This window comes from Carcharodon carcharias, chromosome 12 (assembly GCF_017639515.1).
Source record: "Carcharodon carcharias isolate sCarCar2 chromosome 12, sCarCar2.pri, whole genome shotgun sequence".
Classification (NCBI taxonomy): domain Eukaryota; kingdom Metazoa; phylum Chordata; class Chondrichthyes; order Lamniformes; family Lamnidae; genus Carcharodon; species Carcharodon carcharias.
In genome coordinates, this window is record NC_054478.1 from 121,275,984 (window position 1) to 121,289,887 (window position 13,904).

General features: G+C 52.1%; 1 protein-coding gene across 3 annotated transcripts in view; it reads left to right on the forward strand.

Annotated features, from left to right (window-relative positions):
• The window catches only part of LOC121284644 (KAT8 regulatory NSL complex subunit 1-like protein), a 326,543-nt gene that overhangs the window by 70,424 nt on the left and 242,215 nt on the right, over positions 1–13,904 (forward strand). The window contains exon 1 of one of the 3 annotated variants that reach the window (XM_041200189.1): positions 9,341–9,460. The exons of the other annotated variants lie outside the window; for them this stretch is intronic. The gene's annotated coding sequence lies outside the window, so the exon portion shown is untranslated. Of the gene's footprint in view, positions 1–9,340; positions 9,461–13,904 lie in introns of those variants that run through there. 3 annotated transcript variants of the gene reach the window in all.

The following is a 13,904-nucleotide window of genomic DNA, read 5'->3' on the forward strand; positions in this document are numbered from 1 at the left end:
GACGAGAGAGAACGGGCAGTGTGTCTGGAGATGAGAGAGAACGGGTGGTGTGCCTGGGAACGAGGGGGAACGGGTGGTGTGCCTGGTGACGAGAGGGAACGGGCGGTGTGTCTGGGGATGAGAGAGAACAGGCGGTGTGTCTGGGGACGAGAGAGAACGGGCGGTGTATTTAGGATCAAGAGAGAACAGGAGGTGTGTCTGATGAGAGAATGAGTGGTGTGTCTGGGGACAGGAGAGAGTGGACGGTGTCTGGGAGCGAGAGAGAACGGGCAGTGTGTCTGGGAACGAGAGAGAACGAACGGTGTGTCTGAGAACAAGAGAGAACGGACGGTGTGTCTGAGGACAAGAGACCAGACGGTGTGTCTGAGGACAAGAGACCGGACGGTGTGTCTGAGGACAAGAGACCGGACGGTGTGTCTGAGGACAAGAGACCGGACGGTGTGTCTGAGGACAAGAGACCGGACGGTGTGTCTGAGGACAAGAGACCGGACGGTGTGTCTGAGGACGAGAGACCGGACGGTGTGTCTGAGGACGAGAGACCGGACGGTGTGTCTGAGGACGAGAGACCGGACGATGTGTGTGAGGACGAGAGACCGGACGTCGTGTCTGAGGACGAGAGACCGGACGTCGTGTCTGAGGACGAGAGACCGGACGTCGTGTCTGAGGACGAGAGACCGGACGTCGTGTCTGAGGACGAGAGACCGGACGTCGTGTCTGAGGACGAGAGACCGGACGTCGTGTCTGAGGACGAGAGACCGGACGGTGCGTCTGAGGACGAGAGACCGGACGGTGCGTCTGAGGACGAGAGACCGGACGGTGCGTCTGAGGACGAGAGACCGGACGGTGCGTCTGAGGACGAGAGACCGGACGGTGCGTCTGAGGACGAGAGACCGGACGGTGCGTCTGAGGACGAGAGACCGGACGGTGCGTCTGAGGACGAGAGACCGGACGGTGCGTCTGAGGACAAGAGACCGGACGGTGCGTCTGAGGACAAGAGACCGGACGGTGCGTCTGAGGACAAGAGACCGGACGGTGCGTCTGAGGACAAGAGACCGGACGGTGCGTCTGAGGACAAGAGACCGGACGGTGCGTCTGAGGACAAGAGACCGGACGGTGCGTCTGAGGACAAGAGACCGGACGGTGCGTCTGAGGACAAGAGACTGGACGTTGCGTCTGAGGACAAGAGACCGGACGTTGCGTCTGAGGACAAGAGACCGGACGTTGCGTCTGAGGACAAGAGACCGGACGTTGCGTCTGAGGACAAGAGACCGGACGTTGCGTCTGAGGACAAGAGACCGGACGTTGCGTCTGAGGACAAGAGACCGGACGGTGCGTCTGAGGACAAGAGAACGGACGGTTTGTCTGTGGATGAGAGAGAACAGGCAATATATTTAGGAACAAGAGAGAACGGGCAGTATGGCTGGGAGCGAGAGAGAACAGGAGGAGTGTCTGGTGATGAGAGAGAACGGGCGATGTGTCTGGGGACGAGAGAGAACGGGCAGTGTGTCTGGGGACGAGAGAGAATGGGCCGTGTGTCTGGGGACGAGAGAGAACGGATGGTGTATTTAGGAGCGAGAGAGAACGGGCAGTGTGTCTGGGGATGAGATAGAACGGGCGGTGTGTCTGGAGGCGAGAGAGAACGGGCAGTGTGTCTGGGCGCGAGAGAGAACGGGCGGTGTGTCTGGGGACGAGAGAGAACGGGCGGTATGACTGGGGACAAGAGAGAACGGACGGTGTGTCTGGGGATGAGAGAGAACGGGCGGTGTGTCTGGGGACGAGAGAGAACGGGCGGTATGACTGGGGACAAGAGAGAACGGGCGGTGTGTCTGGGGACGAGAGAGAACGGGCGGTGTGTCTGGGGACGAGAGAGAACGAGCGGTATGACTGGGGACAAGAGAGAACGGACGGTGTGTCTGGGGATGAGAGAGAACGAGCGGTGTGTCTGGGAACGAGAGAGAACGGGCGGTATGACTGGGGACAAGAGAGAACAGGTGGTGTGTCTGGGGAAGGGGGAAAGTGGACGGTGTCTGGGAGCGAGAGAGAACGGGCAGTGTGTCTGAGAGCGAGAGAGAACGGACGGTGTGTCTGAGGACAAGAGAACGGACAGTGTGTCTGTGGACGAGAGAGAACAGTCAATATATTTAGGAACAAGAGAGAACGGGCAGTATGGCTGGGAGCGAGAGAGAACAGGAGGAGTGTCTGGTGACGAGAGAGAACAGGAGGAGTGTCTGGTGACGAGAGAGAACAGGAGGAGTGTCTGGTGACGAGAGAGAACAGGAGGAGTGTCTGTTGACGAGGGAGAACAGGAGGAGTGTCTGTTGACGAGAGAGAACGGGCGGTGTGTCTGGTGACGAGAGAGAACGGGCAGTGTGTTTGGAGATGAGAGAGAACGGGCAGTGTGTCTGGAGATAAGAGAGAACGGGTGGTGTGCCTGGTGATGAGAGAGAATGGGCGGTGTGTCTGGGGACGAAAGAGAACAGGCGGTGTGTCTGGGGACGAGAGAGAACGGGCGATGTATTTAGGAGCAAGAGAGAACAGGTGGTGTGTCTGATGACAAGCGAGAACGGGTGGTGTGTCTGGGGACAGAAGAGAGTGGACAGTGTCTGGGAGCGAGAGAGAACGGGCAGTGTGTCTGGGAACGAGAGAGAATGGACGGTGTGTCTGAGAACAAGAGAGAACGAACGGTGTGTCTGATAACAAGAGAGACTGGACGGTGTGTCTGAGGACAAGAGACCGGACGGTGTGTCTGAGGACAAGAGACCGGACGGTGTGTCTGAGGACAAGAGACCGGACGGTGTGTCTGAGGACAAGAGACCGGACGGTGTGTCTGAGGACAAGAGACCGGACGGTGTGTCTGAGGACAAGAGACCGGACGGTGTGTCTGAGGACAAGAGACCGGACGGTTTGTCTGAGGACAAGAGACCGGACGGTGTGTCTGAGGACAAGAGACCGGACGGTGTGTCTGAGGACAAGAGACCGGACGGTGTGTCTGGGGACAAGAGACCGGACGGTTTGTCTGTGGATGAGAGAGAACAGGCAATATATTTAGGAAAAAGAGGGAACGGGCAGTATGGCTGGGAGCGAGAGAGAACAGGAGGAGTGTCTGGTGATGAGAGAGAACGGGCGGTGTGTCTGGTGATGAGAGAGAACGGGCGGTGTGTCTGGTGATGAGAGAGAATGGGCGGTGTGTCTGGGGACGAAAGAGAACAGGAGGTGTGTCTGGGGACGAGAGAGAACGGGCGGTGTATTTAGGAGCAAGAGAGAACAGGAGGTGTGTCTGATGACAAGCGAGAACGGGTGGTGTGTCTGGGGACGGAAGAGAGTGGACAGTATCTGGGAGCGAGAGAGAACGGGCAGTGTGTCTGGGAACGAGAGAGAACGGACGGTGTGTCTGAGAACAAGAGAGAACGAACGGTGTGTCTGAGAACAAGAGAGACTGGACGGTGTGTCTGAGGACAAGAGACCGGACGGTGTGTCTGAGGACAAGAGACCGGACGGTGTGTCTGAGGACAAGAGACCGGACGGTGTGTCTGAGGACAAGAGACCGGACGGTGTGTCTGAGGACAAGAGACCGGACGGTGTGTCTGGGGACAAGAGACCGGACGGTGTGTCTGAGGACAAGAGACCGGACGGTGTGTCTGAGGACAAGAGACCGGACGGTGCGTCTGAGGACAAGAGACCGGACGGTGCGTCTGAGGACAAGAGACCGGACGGTGCGTCTGAGGACAAGAGACCGGACGGTGCGTCTGAGGACATGAGACCGGACGGTGTGTCTGAGGACATGAGACCGGACGGTGTGTCTGAGGACAAGAGACCGGACGGTGTGTCTGAGGACAAGAGACCGGACATTGTGTCTGGGGACAAGAGACCGGACGGTTTGTCTGTGGATCAGAGAGAACAGGCAATATATTTAGGAAAAAGAGGGAACGGGCAGTATGGCTGGGAGCGAGCGAGAACAGGAGGAGTGTCTGGTGATGAGAGAGAACGGGCGGTGTGTCTGGGGACGAGAGAGAATGGGCGGTGTGTCTGGGGACGAGAGAGAATGGGCGGTGTGTCTGGGGACGAGAGAGAATGGGCGGTGTGTCTGGGGACGAGAGAGAATGGGCGGTGTGTCTGGGGACGAGAGAGAACGGGCGATATGTCTGGGGACGATAGAGAACGGGCGTTGTGTCTGGGGACGAGAGAGAACGGGCGTTGTGTCTGGGGACGAGAGAGAACGGGCGATGTGTCTGGTGATGAGAGAGAACGGGTGGTGTGTCTGGGGACGAGAGAGAATGGGCGGTGTGTCTGGGGACGAGAGAGAACGGGCGGTGTGTCTGGGGACGAGAGAGAACGGGCGGTGTGTCTGGGGACGAGAGAGAACGGGCGGTGTGTCTGGGGACGAGAGAGAACGGGCGGTGTGTCTGGGGACGAGAGAGAACGGGCAGTGTGTCTGGGGACGAGAGAGAACGGGCGGTGTGTCTGGGGACGAGAGAGAACGGGCGATGTGTCTGGGGACGAGAGAGAACGGGCGATGTGTCTGGGGACGAGAGAGAACGGGCGATGTGTCTGGGGACGAGAGAGAACGGGCGGTGTGTCTGGGGACGAGAGAGAATGGGCGATGTGTCTGGGGACGTGAGAGAACAGGTAGTGTGTCTCGGGACGAGAGAGAACGGGCGGTGTATGTGGGGACAAGAGAGAACAGGTGGTGTGTCTGGGGAAGAGAGAGAGTGGACGGTGTCAGGGAGCGAGAGAGAACGGGCAGTGTGTCTGAGAGCGAGAGAGAATGGACGGTGTGTCTGAGAACAAGAGAGAACGGACGGTGTGTCTGAGAACAAGAGAGAACGTACGGTGTGTCTGAGGACAAGAGAACAGGCAATGTATTTAGGAACAAGAGAGAACGGGCAGTATGGCTGGGAGTGAGAGAGAACAGGAGGAGTGTCTGGTGACAAGAGAGAACGGGCGATGTGCCTGGGAACGAGGGAGAACGGGTGGTGTGCCTGGTGATGAGAGAGAACGGGCGGTGTGTCTGGGGACGAAAGAGAACGGGCGGTGTGCCTGGTGATGAGAGAGAACGGGCGGTGTGTCTGGGGACGAAAGAGAACGGGCGGTGTGTCTGGGGACGAGAGAGAATGGGCGGTGTATTTAGGAGGAAGAGAGAACAGGAGGTGTGTCTGATGACAAGAGAGAACGGGTGGTGTGTCTGGGGACGGGAGAGAGTGGACGGTGTCTGGGAGCGAGAGAGAACGGGCAGTGTGTCTGGGAACGAGAGAGAACGGACGGTGTGTCTGAGAACAAGAGAGAACGGACGGTATGTCTGAGAACAAGAGAGACCGGACGGTGTGTCTGAGGACAAGAGACAGGACGGTTTGTCTGTGGACGAGAGAGACCAGGCAATATATTTAGGAACAAGAGAGAATGGGCAGTATGGCTGGGAGTGAGAGAGAACAGGAGGAGTGTCTGGTGACGAGAGAGAACAGGAGGAGTGTCTGGTGACGAGAGAGAACGGGCGGTGTGACTGGTGATGAGAGAGAACGGGCAGTGTGTCTGGAGATGAGAGAGAATGGCTGGTGTGCCTGGGAACGAGGGAGAACGGGCGGTGTGCCTGGTGATGAGAGAGAACGGGCAGTGTGCCTGGGGACGAGAGAGAACGGGCGGTGTGTCTGGGGACGAGAGAACGGGCGATGTGTCTGGGGACGAGAGAGAACGGGCGATATGTCTGGGGACGAGAGAGAACGGGCGGTCTGTCTGGGGACGAGAGAGAACGGGCAGTCTGTCTGGGGACGAGAGAGAATGGGCGGTGTGTCTGGGGACGAGAGAGAACGGGCAGTGTGTCTGGGCGCGAGAGAGAACGGGCGGTGTGTCTGGGGACGAGAGAGAACGGGCAGTATGACTGGGGACAAGAGAGAACGGGCGTTGTGTCTGGGGACGTGAGAGAACGGGTAGTGTGTCTCGGGGCGAGAGAGAACGGGCGCTGTGTCTGTGGAAGGGAGAGAGTGGACGGTGTCTGGGAGCGAGAGAGAATGGGCAGTGTGTCTGAGAGTGAGAGAGAACGGACGGTGAGTCTGAGAACGAGAGAACGGACAGTGTGTCTGTGGATGAGAGAGAACAGGCAATATATTTAGGAACAAGAGAGAACGGGCAGTATGGCTGGGAGCGAGCGAGAACAGGAGGAGTGTCTGGTGACAAGAGAGAACAGGAGGAGTGTCTGGTGACGAGAGAGAACAGGAGGAGTGTCTGGTGACGAGAGAGAACGGGCGGTGTGACTGGTGATGAGAGAGAACGGGCAGTGTGTCTGGGCGCGAGAGAGAACGGGCGGTGTGTCTGGGGACGAGAGAGAACGGGCAGTATGACTGGGGACAAGAGAGAACGGGCGTTGTGTCTGGGGACGTGAGAGAACGGGTAGTGTGTCTCGGGGCGAGAGAGAACGGGCGCTGTGTCTGTGGAAGGGAGAGAGTGGACGGTGTCTGGGAGCGAGAGAGAATGGGCAGTGTGTCTGAGAGTGAGAGAGAACGGACGGTGAGTCTGAGAACGAGAGAACGGACAGTGTGTCTGTGGATGAGAGAGAACAGGCAATATATTTAGGAACAAGAGAGAACGGGCAGTATGGCTGGGAGCGAGCGAGAACAGGAGGAGTGTCTGGTGACAAGAGAGAACAGGAGGAGTGTCTGGTGACGAGAGAGAACAGGAGGAGTGTCTGGTGACGAGAGAGAACGGGCGGTGTGACTGGTGATGAGAGAGAACGGGCAGTGTGTCTGGAGATGAGAGAGAATGGCTGGTGTGCCTGGGAACGAGGGAGAACGGGCGGTGTGCCTGGTGATGAGAGAGAACGGGCAGTGTGCCTGGGGACGAGAGAGAACGGGCGGTGTGTCTGGGGACGAGAGAACGGGCGATGTGTCTGGGGACGAGAGAGAACGGGCGATATGTCTGGGGACGAGAGAGAACGGGCGGTCTGTCTGGGGACGAGATAGAACGGGCGGTCTGTCTGGGGACGAGAGAGAACGGGCGATGTGTCTGGGGACGAGAGAGAACGGGCATTGTGTCTGGGGACGAGAGAGAACGGGCATTGTGTCTGGGGACGAGAGAGAACGGGCATTGTGTCTGGGGACGAGAGAGAACGGGCGGTGTGTCTGGGGACGAGAGAGAACGGGCGGTGTGTCTGGGGACGAGAGAGAACGGGCGGTGTGTCTGTGGATGAGAGAGAACGGGCGGTGTGTCTGGGGACGAGAGAGAACAGGTGGTGTGTCTGGGGAAGGGAGAGAGTGGACGGTGTCTGGGAGCGAGCGAGAACGGGCAGTGTGTCTGAGGACAAGAGAACGGACGGTTTGTCTGTGGATGAGAGAGAACAGGCAATATATTTAGGAACAAGAGAGAACGGGCAGTATGGCTGGGAGCGAGAGAGAACAGGAGGAGTGTCTGGTGATGAAAGAAAACAGGCGATGTGTCTGGGGACGAGAGATAATGGTCGGTGTGTCTGGGGCCAAGAGAGAACGGGTGGTGTGTCTGGGGACAAGAGAGAACGGGCGGTGTATGTGGGGACGAGAGAGAACGGGCGGTGTTTCTGGGGAGGAAAGAGAACGCGCGGTGTGTCTGTGGACAAGAGAGAACGGGCGGTGTGTCTGGGGACGAGAAAGATCGGGCGGTATGTCTGGGGACGAGAGAGAACAGGCAGTTTGTCTGGCGACGAGAGAGAACAGATGGTGTATTTAGGAGCGAGAGAGAACGGACGGTGTGCCTGGGGACGAGAGAGAACGGGCGGTGTGTCTCGGGACGAGAGAGAACGGGCGGTGTGTCTGGGGATGAGAGAGAACGAGCGGTGTTTTTTTGGGTCGAGAGAGAACGGGCAGTGTGTCTGGGGACGAGAGAGAACGGGCGGTGTGTCTGGGAACGAGAGAGAACGGGTAGTGTGTTTCGGGACGAGCGAGAACGGCGGTGTGTTTGGGGACGAGAGAGAAAGGGTCGTGGTCTGGGGAAGGGAGAAAGTGGACGGTGTCTGGGAGCGAGAGAGAACGGGCAGTGTGTCTGAGTGCGAGATAGAACGGACGGTGTGTCTGAGTGCGAGATAGAACGGACGGTGTGTCTGAGTGCGAGATAGAATGGACGGTGTGTCTGAGAGCGAGAGAGAACGGACGGTGTGTCTGAGAACAAGAGTGGACGGATGGTGTGTCTGAGGACAAGAGAACTGACAGTGTGTCTGTGGACGAGAGAGAACAAGCAATATATTTAGGAACAAGAGAGAACAGGCGGTGTGTCTGGGGAGCGAGAGAGAACAGGAGGAGTGTCTGGTGATGAGAGAGAACGGACGGTGTGTCTGGGGACGAGAGAGAATGGGCGGCGTGTCTGGGGACGAGAGAGAACGGGCGGCGTGTCTGGGGACGAGAGCGAAAGGACTTTTTTTTTAGGAGGGAGAGAGAACAGGAGGTGTGTCTGGTGATGAGAGAGCCGGGTGGTATGTCTGGGGATGGGAGAGAGTGGACGGTGTCTGGGGACCAGAGAGAACGGACAGTGTGTCTGAGAACAAGAGAGAACGGACGGTGTGTCTGTGGACGAGAGAGAACAGGCTGTACATTTAGGAACGAGAGAGAACGGGTGGTGTGGCTGGGAGCAAGAGAGAACGGGTGGTGTGTCTGGTGACGGGAGAGAGCGGATGGTGTCTGGGAGCGAGAGAGAATGGGCGGTGCGTCTGAGGACAAAAGAGAACGGATGGTGTGTCAGTGGATGCGAGAGAACAGGCAGTACATTTAGGAACAGGCAGTACATTTAGGAACGAGAGAGAATGGGCGATGTGTCTGAGAGTGAGCGAGGACGGACAGTGTGTCTGAGAACAAGAGAAAAGAGACGGTATGTCTGAGAACAAGAGAGAACAGACAGTGTGTCTGAGGACAAAAGAGAAAGGACAGTCTGTGGACGAGAGAGAACAGGCAGTACGTTTAGGAACAGGCAGTACATTTAGGAACAAGAGAGAATGGGTGATGTGTCTGAGAGTGAGCAAGAACGGACAGTGTGTCTGAGAACAAGAGAGAACAGACGGTGTGTCTGAGGACAAAAGAGAATGGACAGTCTGTGGACGAGAGAGAACAGGCAGTACATTTAGGAACGAGAGAACGGACGGTGTGTCTGGGGACGAGCGAGGACGGGCAGTGCATTTAGGAGTGAGGGAGAATGGGCGGAGTGTCGGAGCAAGAGAGAATGGACGGTTTGCCTGGGAGCGAGAGAAAATGGATGGATGCTTTTCAGAGACTGTGCATCAAAAGTAAAACAAAGTACATTTTCTGTTCATGGATGAGCATTGTGAACTTATTGATCTCATTTCTAGGATGTATGTGAACTGTAGTGGACCCGGTTTCAGCTTACATTCAGACATTGTCATGCCTTACATCACTCATTATGGTTCTAAAGACCAGATTGAATGTTACATTCCTCAAATGGCTTCCGGAAAGTGTATTGGTGCTATTGCAATGACTGAACCCGGTGCTGGCAGGTGAGTGAGCTCCAAGAAAATTCTTCTTATGAAGTACATTAGAGCCTGGCTCTAAGTGAAAATGATCTCTCTCCTTCAATACATTAGATATAAATTTTTCCTATAAGATTCCACCCCTTTACCCTGAATAAGCTGACTCTTGTTGGGGTAATGTTCCCCAAGTGCCAGCAATCCTCCACCTCCACCTTCAAGTCCAAGCGGCCCATTGTGATGTGTGAACACATTTTGCCACCGAGTAGATGTTAGGCATTGGAACCTCGGCTGAGAATAATTAACTTAATGCAAATTCCTTGAACTTGGAATTTCTCAGATCTGCGTGGCAGGTTTTGAAATTGCAGGCATGGACAGATGATTAAGGAATCTCCATTCTGCTCTTCAGTCACAGATTGAAAAGGCTTATGTCCTGGGGAGACTTCCTTTTGCGTGTTTCCCACGAAGAGATGTCCAATTTTAGGAATGTGTATGGGAAGTCAGAGGAGAAAGTCTATGTTTGCATAATCTTAAAAAATGTGCTGCAGGACTCTTCAATCCATAGTATTTAATTAATGTTTAATGGCATAGTTGAAATTTGGAATGAGGCTCCACTGAAAGACTCTTGTATTAGCTTCAAGTGGAGCATACTATGCCCAAATTAGAGTTTTTCCTTAACCCATGAAGAGAAGTTGATTCCAGAAAATACATCAGTAAACTCATGTATAAGCTGCACTTAACTCTTTTGTCACAAACATAAATCTAGAATAAAAATATCAGAGATTGACTGACACTTTTATCTGGGCGCTTTCTATTTATATTTACTCTCTGCTGTGGCTAGCCCTTTGACTTCATGTGGCTGCTTACTTTGAATGAATCTTTTGATGGCCATGTAAAGCTGTGTTTTAAGTTTGGCTGTAACATCCAAACACACAGTTTGTGTTTTCCAATTTTCAGCTGTCTCACATTTTACAGCTGTGTCCTTGTTTATTGAGCTGGAGTGGGACTGCTATTTGATTTCCACCCGTCCCCAGTTCCTGGTGGTGAATTTCACCCGTCCCTACCCTGCACGTGCCAACCTAGAAGCGCGGTCCTATGTTCAACCATTTTTAGTTGCTTCATCAATGACCTCCTTCCATCATAAAGTCAGAAGTAGGGATGTTCATTGATGATTGCAGTATTGAATAACATTCGCATCTCCACAGACAATGAAGCAGTCCATGCCTGCATGTAGCAAGATCTGGACAACATTCAGGCTTGGACGGATTAGTGGCAAGTAACATTCATGCCAGTCTAGTGTCAAGCAATATGCATATAGCCAACAAGTGAGAATCTAACCCAGACTACACCACCCCCCGATCTCCTTCATCAATGAAATCCCCACCATCAATATCCTGGGGTTTACCATTGACCAGGAACATAAGTGGACCAGCCACACAAATACTGTGGCTACAAGAGCAGGTCAAAGTTTGGGTATTCTACACTGAAGAACTCACCTTCTCACCCCGCCCCCCCCCCACCCACCCCAAAAAGCCCTTCCACCGAGTAACTCACTGTCTGACTACCCAAAGCCCATCTCAGGGCACAAGTCAGGACTCCACTTGCCTGGATGAATACAACTACAACAATGCTCAAGAAACTTAACACCATCCAGCCCCCCTTGATCAGCACCTTGAAGATCATTCTGTCTAGTACCGGTGCACAGTGGGAGAGTATGTACCATCTACAAAATGCACTGCAGTAATTCCCCAAGGCTTCTTTGACAGCACTTTCCAAAACTGTGACATCTGCCATCCAGAAAGACATGGAAAGTAGGCTCATGGGAACATTAACAGAGGATAGGGCATGCTCTTGATAGCTTTTGATCCAGTTGATCATGCCATTTTCTTTCTCCTGTTTTCAGTAACTTCACTGACTTAGCAGTTGGTTTCTATCTTCAGTCGCAAAATGTTGAGCTACACTTCTTATCCACCATCATTCGACCTTGCTGCATAAGAAGAGGAATTTTGGAAAGAGTTTTGTAGGACATTGACTCTCAAGCCCTCCCATCTAAGACTCCCAGGGCATGGCTTCAACCCTGTGTTCCAATCCCTGTACAAACTGATAACTTTTAAAAAGAGATGAATTTCCAAGCAACCAATGGAAATAAACAAGTGGTTGAGATTTCAGTTTTATAAAACTTTTACTGTAGCAAACAAACTAAAATCAGCATAGATCAAACATGAATTACCAGGCAACTAATGCACTAAACTAAAGAAAAGGTACTTTTGCATTAACTAATGCAATTGAGATACATCTTACAAATCTTTGCGCTGTGCACTGCACTTATGGCAGACATGTAGCATTACAGGAACAGTTTTGAAGTATTTCCCAGCTTTCCAGGCTCACTTCTCCCCGCCATGCTAGGTTGAAGCTTCTAATGTCCTTCCAAAATCATTTCACTCAACCTGAGTTTTCCTGGATCCAGTTTTCACCAGCAAGGTGCACCTCGATGACTCCCTGTTCCTTAAATCTCCAAGAACCCTATCTGTTCTGATCCCTTCCTGTCGATTAGAAAACAAACCATCACCAACATTCTGCTTGTTGTTAACAGAAAGCAGTCCCACTTCTTTGCTTCTCTGCTTCTGGAAAGAAAACAGTTGTGTTTTATCTGAGACACTGTGTAAAGGTGTTAAGACTGTCTCTTGGCATATCAATACAGTGTGTTCTCACTTAACATTGTAGTTGCATTCCTGAAAACCATGACTTTAAGTGAAACAACTTTAAGTGAATCGTAGATTCCTATAGGAATCAAATGTTAAAACTAGACTTAGGTTCCTTCAGAAATTTCTCGCCTGGAAAACCAATGTACAGGTTGAAATACTGTACTATATATATGCAGTATTATGCATTCCTAGCTGAAATAACTTGCAAACTAAAATAGATCACTAAATATAAAAGAAGTGCAATATACATTTCTGTAAATGTAAATAAATGTAAAAATAATTGCTCACCTGGTTTTAGATTGACCGGGCTCCATTGCGTGGCAGAAATTGGTCAGTGCAGATAATGGCTTCGGAAGTCCCAGGACTTCATTGCAAACTGAGAGCAGGAACAGAAGCAAGGGCAAGAGGAGGAGCTAAAGAAATCCCCGGCAGTGGCAATGGACACCAAGGACTTTAAAGGAAGAACCGAGGATGGAAGTGGGGGGAGGGAAGAAATAGTTTAGGACTGAAGGCATGGGCAGAGCAAGGGAAAGAGAAGCAGCTGAAGTAGTCCCTGATGGCAACGGACACCGGGGACTTTAAAAGTAATAATAGAGGGTGGGAACAGGAGCTGGAAGGAAGAGGGACTTAAGGACTAAGTGCCCAGGAAAATATGTGTGCAGGCAGGTCACAGAACAGGACGTCAATGGCAAATGGCATTATAATGCAACTCGCAACTTTAAATGGATATATTGTCCCTATTTTGTTACCTGTGCTAAAGCGAAACAATGAAATCTGAGCCAACATTAAATGGTGACTTATTGTAGGTTTCTGTTTGAGTTTCTCCCCCACTGCAACCAGACCACATGTGCATGTTTCCAAGCTGATCCCGCTTTTCAGGATGTTCTATTTCATCTTAAGCTAAAGGGGACGTTTTAAAAGGTAATCGTGTTGTAAAGTCCAGCCTGGCACGCATCAGATTTTCTGCACCCACATATGTTTCAGAGCTCAGTCTCTGTCTACATCTACCCTCACACCTTGCCCAGGACATAGCATTAACCTCAGACTTCACCCTCACACTGTTCCCTTTAAGCCTTTGTTTTAAACTTGGTTTTTATTTCAACTCCAATATTAAAAAGGACACCAAACACTATACCAAGGAAATTCTCAAGGAGTTGCGATGCGATGTGAAAGGTATATATGGCTATTCACATTTAATCCATGGAAACCAATATGACTGAAGGAATTAAAACTTCTCTTCATTGTAACTATCCACATGGGGTTGGCTCACAAGTTCAAATTGGTGGCTTGATCCACACAAATGCTTCTGCTTACCATCTTTATTGCAAAATTGATTGATGTGTGTGAATTACTTCAAGCCGAATCCTAATGAAACCTTATGTCAGTGATAAAACTCTATCCCAAAGGAAATTGATCATTATAATCCTCTTTTTAAAATAATCTTTGTTTACTTATGAGAAGTGGATAAAATGGGGAGGGAATGAGGGCTGGTGAAAGACCATCCCCACAGGGAAAAAAGATCCACTTTACGTTATATATGTTCAACATAGCATACAAATGGGACATGAATGCTAAATATAAGCTTAAGAATATTGCAGTGGAGTGTAGTATTCCATCTAAAGGTACACGTTTGTTTGTGGATATAAAGCTTAATCATGGGTACCATATCTACAAGAACAATTATTCCATATGTCATAAGCTAGAGACAGCTTCAGCTCAGATAATGGAAATTGCAAGGAAATGAAAAATGAATGGGTCGAGGATTTGTT